We start from the raw sequence: 14481 nt of genomic DNA on the forward strand, positions 1-14481 counted from the left end.
GGCAATTTTGGCGTTTGTTACTATTTTCAGAGGATGCCTTGTATAAAAAACGTTGCTTTGTGAATGACGCGGTTGATAACATAGGGATAATTATAATTACGTTTACGCTTTGTCAAAATTTTTTTACGGTATTTTGGTTGCATAAAAGCCCCTAAAACGTAAAAACCTATTTGAAGACACCCCTACTTAATTGGTGCCACCAACGTAGTTCCAACGACCGCCGCTTCCCAAGTGACCGCCGATAATCCGCCAGGCACGGGAAATCGAAATCTAGGAGGCATTGGAAGAGCGCGTAATACAAAGGCGACGCTACTTTAATCTGAATTGTGCGCGCAGTGCGCGGCTATCACTTCAAATGGACGAGCTCAAGTACAGCGTCACAGGGCCATCGTCGTACAGCTCCAGGCTCAACGACGAGGCCACGTTTTTTTTTTTTTTTTTTTGTCGCAAGTGGAGCAGTTTTCTGCTTTATGGGACCCTAACCGCGACAATTACGCCAACAATATTCTGAGAAGTATTCTCTGACAAAACATTTTCGAGGAAATGCAAAAGCAGTACCCAGATGGCGGGACGTACACTCCCGGTACGCATTGTTAAATATCTGTTTTGTTTATTATCGGAAGCTTGCTAGGTGGCCATGCCAACATTTCGTGGTATAATCGTGCTTGTATTCAGCGTTTATTTTAGGTAATGTGCAACTTCACCTGCGTTATTTGTATTATGAAAGAAGCATATAGATGAACCACGTTAGCAGTTGACAGTGCATTCAAAAATTGTTTAGAGAATCATTACTTTCATGCAGATGCACTGCGGAAATCTTTCAACAATAACAGGCGCATTTACCACAATGAGCGCAAGAAGGTAAACAAAACAAAAGGCGGGCAACCGGCAAACGATGTCTACGCTGGAAAATGAAAATTTTTCACCGTGATAAGTTTTTTGGAAACTACGCAGAGGCCACCTGTTCGACGTACGGTCACCGAGTCTTTCGGTGAAACTGATGCGGTAAGTATCTAATAAAGATAGGCACTCACTAGCGGCAAAAACGTGCGCGACGTTGCATGCGGCAAACGTGTTCGCGGCAGGCGCCTGCGTTCGTGTTCTCATTAATTTATGCTACGCAGCAGTGTTGCATAAAGCAATGACGACAGTCTTGACTTTCGCGGATGCATTCGATACTTCTTGTGAAAACACGCACCCACGCGTGCTCTATATCCCCGATCAGTACACGCGCTTCTCGTCGAGCGTTTCCGTCAGACGCCGATGCACGTTCCGTGCAGCTCACCACGTAAATTCCCGCAGGACGAGGACCGCGTTTGCAAGATTCAATGAAACGTCTCTCGCTAGGAGCCATAAAATTAGTTCACGCACTGCAAGCCAGCTTTGCGTTTTTTTACGAGAGCATTGGTGCCGTTTTTTTTTGCAACTCCTGCCACGCGCGAAAGCATGGCTTGCCGCGCATGACACGTCGCGCGCGTTTTTGTTACTATTGAATGACGCGCCTTGCGAATTTATGATCAGTAAATGTATTTTGAAAACAAGTAATTGAAGTGTTCGTTTTCCCGGAATTACTTCCTTCGATATCGAGTAAAGTGCGCTGAAAAAAAAAAGGCATTGCCTTCTTATGTGAAAATTTCTGAAAATGATCTTATTTTGCTTCTGAGGCCACAACTACTGCATGGTTACTAGCTAAGACACGCAGCACGCCTGGTGACCCTTTCTGCAGGATGGCGACAACAGCACTGCTCATGCTACCGAGCCCTCACAGATGCTGGGAACAATGGGGCTGCCGCATGCGATGGGGCAACGTGCATGCATGGTTCTGAAAATAAAAAAAATTGTGGGAGCTGCAAGTCTGCGTCGATTTTCTGACGTCGAGTAGGTGAACAGATTAGGAAAGAAAAATCACGTGAACACCCGAGCAGCGCATGTACATTATCTCATATCTTTCATCACTTTGCTAGTCGGCGATGCTTCGTTGGGTCTGCGAACGCCGTGTCATCTTGCCAAGGTACTGCCCCTTCCCCATTGAAGTAGTCGCACAGTCCATTGCGCAACGCACTAGCCGCTCCCTTGAACCGGCTTCCACGGACTGGCTGAATAGGGAAAAACGTGTCTCAAAGCAGAGATTCGGAACTTTGTTCTGTTGTACCGGCTCCTGTATCAAGGTCTGGGAAGTTGTGCAGAGCACATGCAGCCGATACGACTGTTGCCACCCCATGCGTTTCAGCGTCCACGAATGTGTGCGCAAAATCGGAAACAATTCGCAAGAATGCCAAACGTATTCTCAACCACACGGCGTGCCCTTGATAATCTGCAACAGCAAACATTAACCATTCATTCTGCATGAATATACCACTTTCAGAGACAACACAATGCTGCATCAAACAATATAAAAACTTGCAACGGTGAATAGTCCTGATACCGAAATCACCATACAGATTTGTGGACTCATTTACCTGTAGTTGAATATTCGCCAATTAAGTGGCAAGTGATGACCTGCATACGGTTTTATCATGGCATCCGACAACGAAAATGCGTCATCACCGACAAATACTGCAGGTCTATGCCGGGTGACATACCTACTTTCACAAGGGCTGGTATTCCGGCCTTCTTCTCTTCAACTGCTTTCTGTAACAGTGTTGTACGCCACACACCTTCATCACCTTCTGAGCCGGAACCACCAACGTAAACGTAGAGAAGCTGATAATTAGAGTTCACTACGGTCAGCAACACAATGCTGAATGTCTTCTTATAATTGAAATAAAGAGAACTAGATTTTTTTTGGCTTTATGATGCACACATGCTTGCCGTCAACGGCGCCGCAACGATTCGGAAATTGCCACTTCTCGCTGAAACGTTCAATTATCGACTGCCACTCAACTTCTGTTTTCGGGGTTTTAAGGAATTTGTGATACAACTCTTGATAAATTGTCGCACATGTCTCCAGGATAATGTTGTTCACTGTGGAATGTTTGAGCCTGAACAGGTGGCTCAGCAAAAACTGGGACTCTCCTAGAAAGAGAAAACACAAAAGGCATTAGGCGCGAACCACACAGATCTTAATCTTTACTACTGAACTTCCTGACATGGTGAAGGTGAGCACATATGCGGACGACAACTGCATCTGGGTTTCTGGGGCTACGTGCCCCCAACTGCGTGCTCGACTACAACGTGCAGTGACCATCACAGCAAGGTACTTACGTCGACAGGGTCTCGCACTGTCAACTGAAAAATGCGCAGTACTTGCATTTATACGAAAACAAATGACAAGATACCCAATAATTGTGAATGGAACAGAAATTCGTGCTGTTGCGCAACACAAATTTCTGGGTGTTATCCTCGACTGGAATCTATCATGGTAAATACACGTCACAGCCTTGTAGTCAAAGCTCAAGCTTTTTGTCTACGTTCTTCGGGTCATGGCCGGAGCAAGATGGCACCCTTCCGAGGCCGCTCTACTGCAACTGTACTAGTCTTTATTCGTAGGGTATTTACGGTACAGCATGCCCGTGCTTTCAAGCATGAAGCCCAGTTTTGCGAGCACGCTAGAAAGCATCCAAGCTCAAGGGTTGTGCACATGTTTGGGCTTGCCTCAATGCACATCAACCAAGGGAACTCTCGCTGAAGCTCGGGCTTGTTCAATCAAAGTATATGTGCTCCGCGAGCCTCTTCGAGTCCACCTTCGCCTGTTAACTCGACAAAGGCAACATCCCCTATCAGCGCTTCCTGCCAGCTACCGAGACTGCAGTTATTCAAGAGCTATATCGCGGCTCAAGAACATTATACTGCCAAGATTCTCTCCCCCACGTGTTCCTCAGACACCTCCGTGGCTCCTGCCTAGACCACTTGTCATACTTCAGATTCCTGGGATTATGAAGAAGTCCCTTGTATCATCGTTCACCCTAAAGCAACTTACACTGCTGCACACTTATACTATGTACGACGGTGTAGCGCACGTATATACTGTTGGATCTACCACGTCGCGTACCTCCAACGCAGCCTTTGTCATCCCGCAGATGAAGATAGCTCGACGTTTCAAGATAGATCAGAAGACCACATCAAAAGCCACGGAACTTGTTCCTATTCGGGAGGCAATACGTTTCATGTCGACAAAACCCGCTCGTAAATGGACGATACTGTGCAATGCCAAAGCTGCTCTTAAAACCATCGATGGCTTCATGATACAAGGTCCATATTAGGCTTTATCGATTGAAATAGCAGAGCTTCTTGGCATTGCTACAAAAATGGGCATTATGTAACATTTCAATAAATACCTGCTCATTGTGGCATAGTGGGCAATGAAGAGGCGGACGCTGAAGCTAAGAGAGCTTTAAATAGTGCCCCGGAAGTGTGCATCGCATTTTCTCGACAAGATACTAACATCTTACTTTGACGCGTAATGCACAACTCCAACTTAGAGAGCTGGCAGAAACCAGAACACCAGCACAAGCGGCTGCACAATTGGGACCCGGAAATGAAGCTCCGTATGCCTCACAAGTTAAAGCGAAGCATCTCATTCATTATTCGCCGCATTTGCCTCGGTGTGGCGCACACGAGACGTTACACCCACTTGATTAGCTGTAATGACACAGGTCTCAATCGTGGTCATTGTCGGTTGCCAGAAACGCTCGAACATATATTTTGCGACTGTCCAGCATATGCAAGCGAACGTCAGCAACTGATATCTTCGATTGTCCGATATATCAGTCGACTATTAACCGATGAGGTTGTGTTAGGTCCTTGGCCTGACGCCAGCAGCACACATGTGGTTATACGAGCCGTCATCGCTTTCTTAGAAGCCACTGGACAGGATGCCCGTCTGTAAAGTTACCAAGCCCAATAAGAACATATCATCTCTCTACCTTACCATCGTCATTCATCACTCTTTCACTCCCCAGCCACTCCTCCACAGTGTAGAGTAGCAGGCCAGAGCAAACTATAGCTGAGGCCGACCTCTGTACCTTTCTGTAAATAAATTCTCTCTCTCTCTTATACTTTACAAATGAACTTCAACGTAAGCAATAAAAAGAAGAAAAAGAAAGTACAGTTTACTATCAAAATAAATAAATAAAATATCATTTTTTACTGTTAATCACGCGTGCATGCGCTCTGGCTTGATGATGAAATATATCACAGAGTGACTACGCCGGGTGAATAGTGTTTTCATCAACAGCAAGATACATGCCGCACTTTGTTGGGCGATCACTGAATAGGTTGCGTAGATCGAGTTTCTTTTTCGAATATACTCACACTAAATTCGAAGAATATAAACATAATAACAATAGTTGTTGAGTGCAAAACAGAAAGCAAAAGTGACATCAACTTGACCAGCGTTCCAAAAACGTGCGCGCACGCACGTCCGTGCTAAAACGAAACATCCAAAGAGCAGTACCCACAAAATCAGAACAGAAAATAAATGCTTACCTGATGCTAGAAACAGAAGCGTCACTTGAAGGCGCGTCTTGGCTGGCACCAAGGAGCGCATCACGGTGTCTTGCCGCACAATTTTCGGCTCAATCAGGGCCAGAAGATGGTTAAATTGCTCGATGTCAAGACGCAGCAAGCACTTGTACTGTTCGGGATCGCTGGTGAGTAGCTCTTCGTAGAGCTGGTTTTGCATACCAAGGGACTTTTTGGTAAGCTATGGCTTAACCCAGACAGCTCCCTTGCACTTCAGAAGTACGCTCTCCTCTTCGTCTTCTGCTGACACTTCGAGAGCAACAGCCATCGCGGCAAGGCGGCGTTTGCGCGCAACGTTCATTTTGCGCAAAGTAACCTCGACAGCAGAGCGGCCGCGGCCGTCTGCGCCGTTTCCAACGCTCCTGGGAGCGAGAGTAGGGCCGATCCGTCCCTGCCGTCTGTTCTGTAGTGTGAATGCGAGCCGCGGAGAAATCCCGAACACACCAAATGTCACGTCACTGATCCGTCCGCGAACACGTCCGTCGAGTGAATCCAGCATAAACCGCTGCTTTTATGCAGCCTTTCTAACATTGCAGGCTGTTCCCTCTTGTCGCTCGCTGTCTTTGTACATTCCACGAATCCCTGGAATAATGTAGACTGCTTGTTGCATGCTAGAGAAACAGCTTGCACAGGGGGTAATGCCGTGTCAAGAAAATAGCCTGAATGCAGGATTACTATTGAAATGCTAAAGGACTCAGATAGATGGACGAATGCTTATCGAGTCCGATCAAAAGGCACGAGGACTTTGATACTGGAGTTATCAAACACGTCATCAAGATATGAATATCGTATCGGAACATACCACTGATCTCATTTTTCTTCAATTCTTTGTCCGTGTTTTGCTATCTTGCCTGAATTTCTCACTTTCTTTGTCCTTATTTCTGTGCTATTTCTGGCTCCGTATTCTCCTCTGTTCCCTCTCGTTGACACCCTATTCATGCCCTCATGGTTTTTTATACCTTGTAAGCTTTTACTTGTTGGGGCGTAGTGAAACTGCGTGCACAAAAAGAGAGAATTTCGAATTTGCACATTCAGACGTCTTATCGTACAACAACAAATGTTTATGTCGAAGTTGGAGAAATCAGTCTCAATATGTCGTTGGAGTGTGAAGTTAGATACAAACTGATACCAGTAAATTGGAATAAATTTAATTGCTTATTTTCTCATTCAGTCAAAATATAGAAAACAATTCCAAGGGTGTGGTCCCAATGGCATTCTTAATGGTTCGTCATAACAAATGGTTTTTTTGGCAAAGCGTAAAAAATGACGTGATTGAGGATGATCGCGTAAAAAAGCATACAAGTTTCCGTAGAGGATCACATAATTATTGCCAGAAGTCGCACTTTTCTGCCGGATTCATAATTTCTCCGGTCACGCAGCTGAACGCCTTCGAGAATTCCGGCATGTTCATCAGGGGCACCATACACCGTGAGCGGTATGATGCATACATTGGCGCTAGGATGGTATGTTCTGCGCAAGACTTCACACAGTGGGCAATAATGAAAAGGCGTTCCGCCGATGAATTCCCGCCGACCAATGTTTGCGTCCGCTTTCGATGGGATAAAGAAGAGAATGCCTTGTAAGCAATTCTGACACCCACGAAATCGGCCAAGTTTTCCGAGTCGACCGTGTCATCCACAGCCTGACGTGCTTTAAGTCGTGTCTGCAAAGAGAGAAGCCGGGAAGCACAGCAAATGTCATTAGGTCGAGCGCCTCCTAAGTCTTACTCACGTGACCTACAAAATGCCGCCAAAAGCTCCACCTTTCTTAAATTCTCTACATTTCTAATACTGTGTTATCGTCAATAAATATTGTCTTATCTGCAATATTCTGCAGAATCACTTCTTATAGATCTTGAAAGTACTGCTGAGTTCAAAGTCAGCAGAGTTGTTTATTTCTAGATTTCATTACCTTTTCTATAGGGGCCGTATTCTTCTCCATGTCTTGACATTTTATGAAACACGTGACTAAAGTCAGCCCAAGATATTAAGTCACTGAGGAGCTTGAGCTTTCCGGATAAAACCTCTGATCCCGCCTTAAATGCAGTCCAAGACGTACAAAAGACAACGAAATCAGGTGATCGCGTACGATAGTGATGCGATGAAAGCGGAATGAACGTGCGAGTGCATCGCAAACAGGGTGGGAGGCAATCGTAAGCATCTAATGACCTTCTTATTTCGACCAGTTCATGACCTATCAAGCTACATGACGCGCTCGTTCAATGCATTTTCAATGGTTCTATGAGACGTACCGTTAAGACATAAGTGCATAGTAGCACGAACAAGTCGTGCTACTATGCATCTATGTATGCTGATGCCAAGGATCTGTGGGATTTATAGGGGAGACGTCAAGAAAACAAAAAATAAAATCTTTTAAAAAATCAGTGCAGTGCTAAAATGAAATTTGCACAGATAAAGACGCTTCATAATAGAGTTAGTCATGCGTAGTAATAACAAAAAAAAACTTAGTGCATACTTTCTATGGTATGATGTTACTCAAAACGTTTTTATTGTAAATTACCCAAATTTAATGGATACAGCTGAATGTGGCTTGTGCCAGTGAAGCTTTTGCATAGGGCTGAATTGTGTGTAATGGGTAGCCTGCTTTAGACTACGAGGAATTATGCACCTGAAAAATTTTCGAAATTTCTATCCACCTACTACGTGGTCTTAAGGGAACACGCGCACCAACGCGTGTACTTTTGTAGTAATTGGCCGGCTTTACACCATGACTAACTTATGATAACCACAAGTTATAACGGACAAATAAATTCTGCACATTTACCACGCATTATTACTGCAATGTTATTTCTATTATGAAACCGGTATATAGAACGCGCGTGTTTTCAAAGCCTGAACATTTTTTTCATCGCTTTTCAATGTAGAAGGAGCTACTTTAACCGCATTTATGAGCAGACATGTGGCTTTGTGGTAGAACGCTTGCTTGCAACGGATTGATTGATTGATTGATATGCGGGGTTTAACGTCCCAAAACCACCATATGAGTATGAGAGACGCCGTAGTGAAGGGCTCCGGAAACTTCGATCACCCGGGGTTCTTTAACGTGAACCCAAACCTAAGCACACGGGCCTACAACATTTCCGCCTCCATCGGAAATGCAGCCGCCGCCGCCGGCATTTGAACGCGTGACCGGCGGGTCAGCAGCCGAGTACCTTAGTTACTAGACCACCACGGCGGAGCTTGCTTGCGACGGACACAATCTGGTGTCGATGGCACTTAATACAAAAATTTTATGATTTGTTTTATTTAGGTCTTATTGATGTGTTCACAACAGGAAACACGTATTTTTGGCTCACAACCAATGACACCAAGACCGTTTTTTTCTTTGAAACAATCTCTTTAACGTTCTTGTGTCCATATAAAGTGTTTCATTGCTTAAATGGAACAAACGTTCATTTCTCACATGGTTGTGAGTCTGCAAGCTTTAGGAGACCCTATCTGTAAGAGTTTATTATTCCACAAACCTTCTGGCAGCAATCGTGTCCCGGGAACGGCAAGCGGTCACTGGTCGTCTACGTTCCAGGCGCAGATTATGTCCTTTCACCTCTCGGCGGAGAGGTTTCCGGGAGCAATGGGTTTGCCAGTGGCTTCTTCCTTGGGCCACGGGCACTAGAGCGGAGCATGCACCAGCGTGTCCGGTGCATCGCAAACTGGGCAGTTCTAGGCGCAGAGCATCGGGTACGAGTGGTGTGAGAGGACGCGGTGGGTGAAAACAATCTGCGGGATGCGGTACTCTTTTTAGCTCTCTTCGGGTGAGTTGGTATTCTTCGGCAACTTTGGGTGAGATGTGATTGTAACGATAATTTCTTTGTTTCAGCTTCAAATTACCACGGTTCTTACGATGTGGCGAAGGAGGATTCGTAGACGTGATGCCGCAGCTACGGGAGTGATCGATCTGTTTTTCTTGCGGCAGGGCAGGGGAATGCGTCCGTCCTTTATAGGCTTGACTGTTCCCACCGAGAGGTGGCCTCTCGTGCAGTGGGTCAACATAGATGGGGAGTCCGTGAGAACTAGAACCTCGTCCGTGTATCTAGTTGTGGCGAGTGCAGTCAGAACTTCTGCCATCTCGGCGTTCTGAACAGTGAACTTGGCACGCAGCAGATCTTTGCCTCTTGAGTCGACCACTCTAAAGGTGTACACGTTTTCACTTGATATTTCGCCGTGTTGATATAGCCGATCGCGCCAGATGCTTTCTTCAGGTTGGCGACTCTAGCGAGCTGACGTTTCCGATGATGATCGGTACCCTGTAGTGCGGTTGTTAAACGATGCTCAGTGTTTTTGTATGTACAGTGGTGTCTTGACTATGTGATTGAAGTGATTAATGTAGGATTCTCCATAGCCAAGACGTGCAAAGGCAGATTTGCAATTATGTTGGAGCTTCAGCTTCTACGTGTGGTTTTTGTGTTGTGCTTCGGCCCTCTCTTGCTCGTTGTTGTACAGGTCCATCCCGTAAATTTGAGTAGTTGAAGTCACGGGTGGTAGTGAAATGGCGAGCTTCGTAGCGCTGCTTAACCTTATTTAACTCTTCAGTGTAATATGTCTGGAGTGTGCCGTACAATGTTTCCTGGTAGAGGATACGCCCAGGGTATTCTCTTTCATGAGATTGTTGCATCGACTCGCTACTGTCCTCATAAGGTATCTCAGTTGTGAAATCATGAATTGTAGCAAAGGGAGCGTGGAAGCACCTGATTCGTCTCAGTAGTGGTGCAACGTGACCAGGCGAAGTAACCCTACATTCAGCATTTGGACTCCATTCAGGGTGACCCACGAGTTGAATCTTGGAATATTGGTGGTATTCCCATTATGCAAGCCTTACGTATGAGTAAATACTGCGCAGTTCATGGGGACCCAGTGAACACCGCAACAGTTGAGGTATCTCTGCATAACTTCAACGGCTCTAGAAGGCTGTCTTTTTTCGTTTTACAAAGTTAATGCCTTGCGTTAACTACGTAGATGTCGTATTGCAGTCCTCGAATAGTTTCGAGAAGTTGGGAAATCTTTCGAAGCGCTACGTCGCATAAGCGGGGTGACACGACGGAGCTTCGCGACGTGCCCTTGTTTTGTTCGTAAATGAATGTAAAAAGGTACAATGCACTATCGACAACTTAAATGCTGATTCAATGCAATAGAGTGGTTCAACTGATAAACCGAGTGGCCTTACAGGAGCGGTGACGAGTGATGCCTCTGACTGGCCCCTCCCATAAGCTACGCGAGAGAAGAAATCTGGTGGTGGTATGCAATGACTGCGATGATGTAGGTAATGAAGTCGGAGATTTTCGCCATATTGGTACATACATCAGTAGCAAAGCTATTTCAATGTCATGGCATACACTAAACGGTGAACGTCTTGAAGTTGGTACTGCGTTAATCAATGCGTATATTTACATACATTCTACTCACGGCAGCTCTGTGTGATCGTCGTAGACACAGCGCCCTCTTTGTGTATTCTCGTTTGAAAGCGGCTGACCTCCAGTTTGACCACTTCGCATTCTCGTCATATTCTATACCTGCCACTTCGTATGCGTGCATCATCTCGTGGCCGATAATCTGGAATTACACAATATTCGTAAGAAGTAAGCATCAGTGCATATAGGCAGAATAAAAAGCACTTGTTTTTTAGCGCAAAGCATAGCGACGCTCTGAAGCATTCTGATGCGGTTTTCCAAAAATTTCATTACACAAAAAAAGCTACCTAAGTGTTAGTTAGATTGGTATGTCTATTTTGCGTGAATTTGTCGACTTGTCAAGGCCCGTCGTGTCAAAAAAGAAGTCTTGCCTACCTGTATAGGTTTTGGCTACTTTTTGTATTCTCAATTTGAAGAAAATTATCAATATTGATTTTACGTCAAAGCTACTGGTTTTATATATGTGCTCTTACACCATGGAGGCGACATATTGCCATCGTCGCTGACAAATGGGAGAGCGAGAACAGGCGTTTATCCCCTCTACAGTGAAGGCACGCCGGTGTTTAGGGTTAATCGTCTCTTCCCCCGTCTCTAAAAATAAACTGGTGTGCGCAAATAAAAACAATCACACTAAAAGAGATGAGACAGGAACAAACACTTGTTCCTAGCTCATCTTTTTTATATCCGTGTCTTTCTTTGGGCACAACGGTTACCTTTAAATGTCTACCATCTCACCCAGCTCTCAGTTTTACTGAACTACTCCTTCCGCCTTACACCAACAAAACTGCCAGATTTAAATAAAGTCGATTTATTCATTCATTCTTGCATTTCGTAAAAGAAAATACTCCAGGATGTGTGGGTTGGATCCTGGGAGAGCTCCTGCGAGCAGCCTAATTTCGCAGGACATGCACTGCTCAACATGGGTATGAACTATATTAAAGTGAATAGGATAACAGAAAGCACTGCACTCGCGGACAGTATAAACAGCATGGCCGACCAACGGTCTGAGTTAATTTCTTTTTTTTAGATTTAGACAGAATGCGTTTTGGGAATATAAATTTTCCCAAATTCATCATTACGCGAGAATCGTTAAACTTGCTACAATGTATGGTTCATTTCCACGAAAATTCATTGCAGCACAGTCAATACAATTATTTTCATTTTCAAACAAGGCTGTAGCCAAAGCTCACTAAAGAAGTAACCGCACAAGCACTGCGTACAGATGGTTAACGAGTGAAGCTATAACGTACGACCAAAGGCGAACTCGAAAGTTGTAGCCGAAGTGAAAGAGCCGTTGGATAAATTGTCGCAGATACCGGGCGTTGGCCTCCGTAGACGTGTTTCACACTATTGACACGTTTATGGTGCTCCGTCCGCAAAGCCGCTTTCTCGTCTCATCGTGATTGCTCGCACAGCCGGTGTTTTGTGTCTCGAGTTGGCTTGGCGCCCTAGTTATGCGCATCCGTACGCAACAGGTCCCTGCGTTCCGCTTCATGATTTAGCGTGACCTGGGAAGCTTCCGGACCTACTGTACGCAGTTGCTGCTTGCGCGCGGTCACCCCCATCTGTACTTGTGCCCGGAGTGCAGCATCGGAATGGCAAGGACGAATTGTCTGAAGGTTTTCGTGTAGGCGCTGTTCTTTTGACACTTGACTGCTGTTCGAGCGGCCGTATGATCCGGAGTTGACTTGTGCGGAAGTTAGTTTTCATTTCTCTAGTTGTGGTTAATATTAAGTGTAACCGAAATTCGGGCTATTCAAATACTAGTTTATTCCTTCATACATGTGGTAGTTGCAGGGTGAAATTACTGCGTGCGATCTCGGCCGGCTAGGCGACATAGCTGCGATGATACGATTGTCACTGATGGCACAGCTCTTGGCGCGCGTGCTTTTGTACTACGTACAAGGAAACGTCCTTTACGGTGCAGCCAAAGGCGCGCAGTTGTCTACGCTGCATAGAACAACGTAAAAGACGGTGCAACCTGTTGAGACTACTCTCGACAAACGCAGCTATCATTTTTTTTTCTTTCTCTGGCACACAAACAGCTTTCACTATAAAAAATTGGCCGCGTATCTGCTTGTTACACCGCTAATGTTGTCGAAAAACGATATTCTTGCGTCTGGAGACAGTGAACAAATTGTTTATATGATGTTCTGCACAAGAAAATCGGTGAATGGTTTTCTGGAGACGCTGCGTTAGAGTGGTTCGAGCATGCAGCGGAGGCAAACGAGCGCATCAAGTCACGTCACACGTGAGACATGAGCGCTATCTGACAGTTATCCTGGAAAGCGGGGCGCGCACCGTGTGTGTGCGTCTCTGAGGTGATACGGTGTAGAACGCAAGGCGACGCGTATAAGTGCCGCCACCATGTCGTCTTAGCAAAGCGTTGGAAACACTTGCCGTTTCGTGCTAGCGTTGCATGGCCAGTGCAGCGTTATAAAGGCTACAATCCTTAAAAATACTTATGTATGTCTTTTGTAGTAAAAAATACACATACATAATATTGACGCAAGGTGTAGGCTGGCAACTATAGTGGCCAGTGTCTGAGGACAATAACGAAGTACTTCTGTGGGCGCATGCTCTGGTGTTCAAGCTTTTGGCCTTTGGTACCCAAACTAAACACTCTGTTTCGTGCCTGCGTCTGTTTCGTCTCCAGGGACTAGAGCCACAGCACGGTTTGCTGCCTGAACGTGAGAGGCCTATGAACAAAACACCCCCTAACGTCACAGCACAAACACCAAGGCACGCACCCACAGAACTGCTTCGTTATCATCCTCAGAGGCTAGCCACTATAGTTGCCAGGCTACCTTGCGCCAATATTGACGTGTTGTTTTGGTGCCTCAGATATGCGCAATAATTGCTTTTTAATTGACAATCGCACAAGTATGAACACTGAACCTTGAGCAATATTGGTGGGCGCTGCGCATGGGGTCGGCCGTTTGGAGTATCGTTTGGTTACTTTGATGCTGTTTAGGGTACCGTTAAGCGCTGACAGACAGACAGACAGACAGACAGACAGACAGACAGACAGACAGACAGACAGACAGACAGACAGACAGACAGACAGACAGACAGAGAGACAGACAGATTGTATTGCAGACGGTGCTTATTTGGGAACTTCAAGAACGTGGCGAAAGAAAACAAATCCTGTTCAACATGTGCTAAAATTGTATGCAACAAGAATGGTACTAATATCTATAGTGTAGAACGAATCCCGACTGAGGTTATTTGCTTGGCGACTATACTTAATACTAGTAGAGGAGCGGCGTTCATGTATGATTTTGCCGCTTCTGTCGAAGGACTTACCGATCCAAGGGCGCCATAATTCAGAGCCTCTGGGGCACGATAGTTATACAAAGGATGCGCGACGATGGCTGTCGGTATGACAATTGTATTTAGATTGGTTTCGTAACGTGCATTTACTTCTGTTTCATCGTAAAGCCACGTTGTCTGGTCGGACCACAAATAGTGTGTAGAAAGCGAGAGAGCCTTGATCCAGGTCGGAAAAAGGCGATCAGGTGGGACGTTTGGGTAAGATTCTGTGTAAAAAAGACATCGAGTATGATTATTCTAGGAATAAAATGATACGTGTG

At 45.5% G+C, this 14481-nt stretch overlaps 1 protein-coding gene across 2 annotated transcripts in view; it reads right to left on the bottom strand.

The window, feature by feature from the left end:
- Nucleotides 1-14209: 14209 nt before the first annotated feature.
- The window catches only part of LOC142803339 (uncharacterized), a 61532-nt gene continuing 61260 nt past the window's right edge, over nucleotides 14210-14481 (bottom strand). For both annotated transcript variants that reach the window (XM_075888455.1, XM_075888454.1), the window contains one exon: nucleotides 14210-14427. The gene's annotated coding sequence lies outside the window, so the exon portion shown is untranslated. The remainder of the gene's footprint in view (nucleotides 14428-14481) is intronic.

This window comes from Rhipicephalus microplus, chromosome 3 (assembly GCF_043290135.1).
Source record: "Rhipicephalus microplus isolate Deutch F79 chromosome 3, USDA_Rmic, whole genome shotgun sequence".
Taxonomy (NCBI): domain Eukaryota; kingdom Metazoa; phylum Arthropoda; class Arachnida; order Ixodida; family Ixodidae; genus Rhipicephalus; species Rhipicephalus microplus.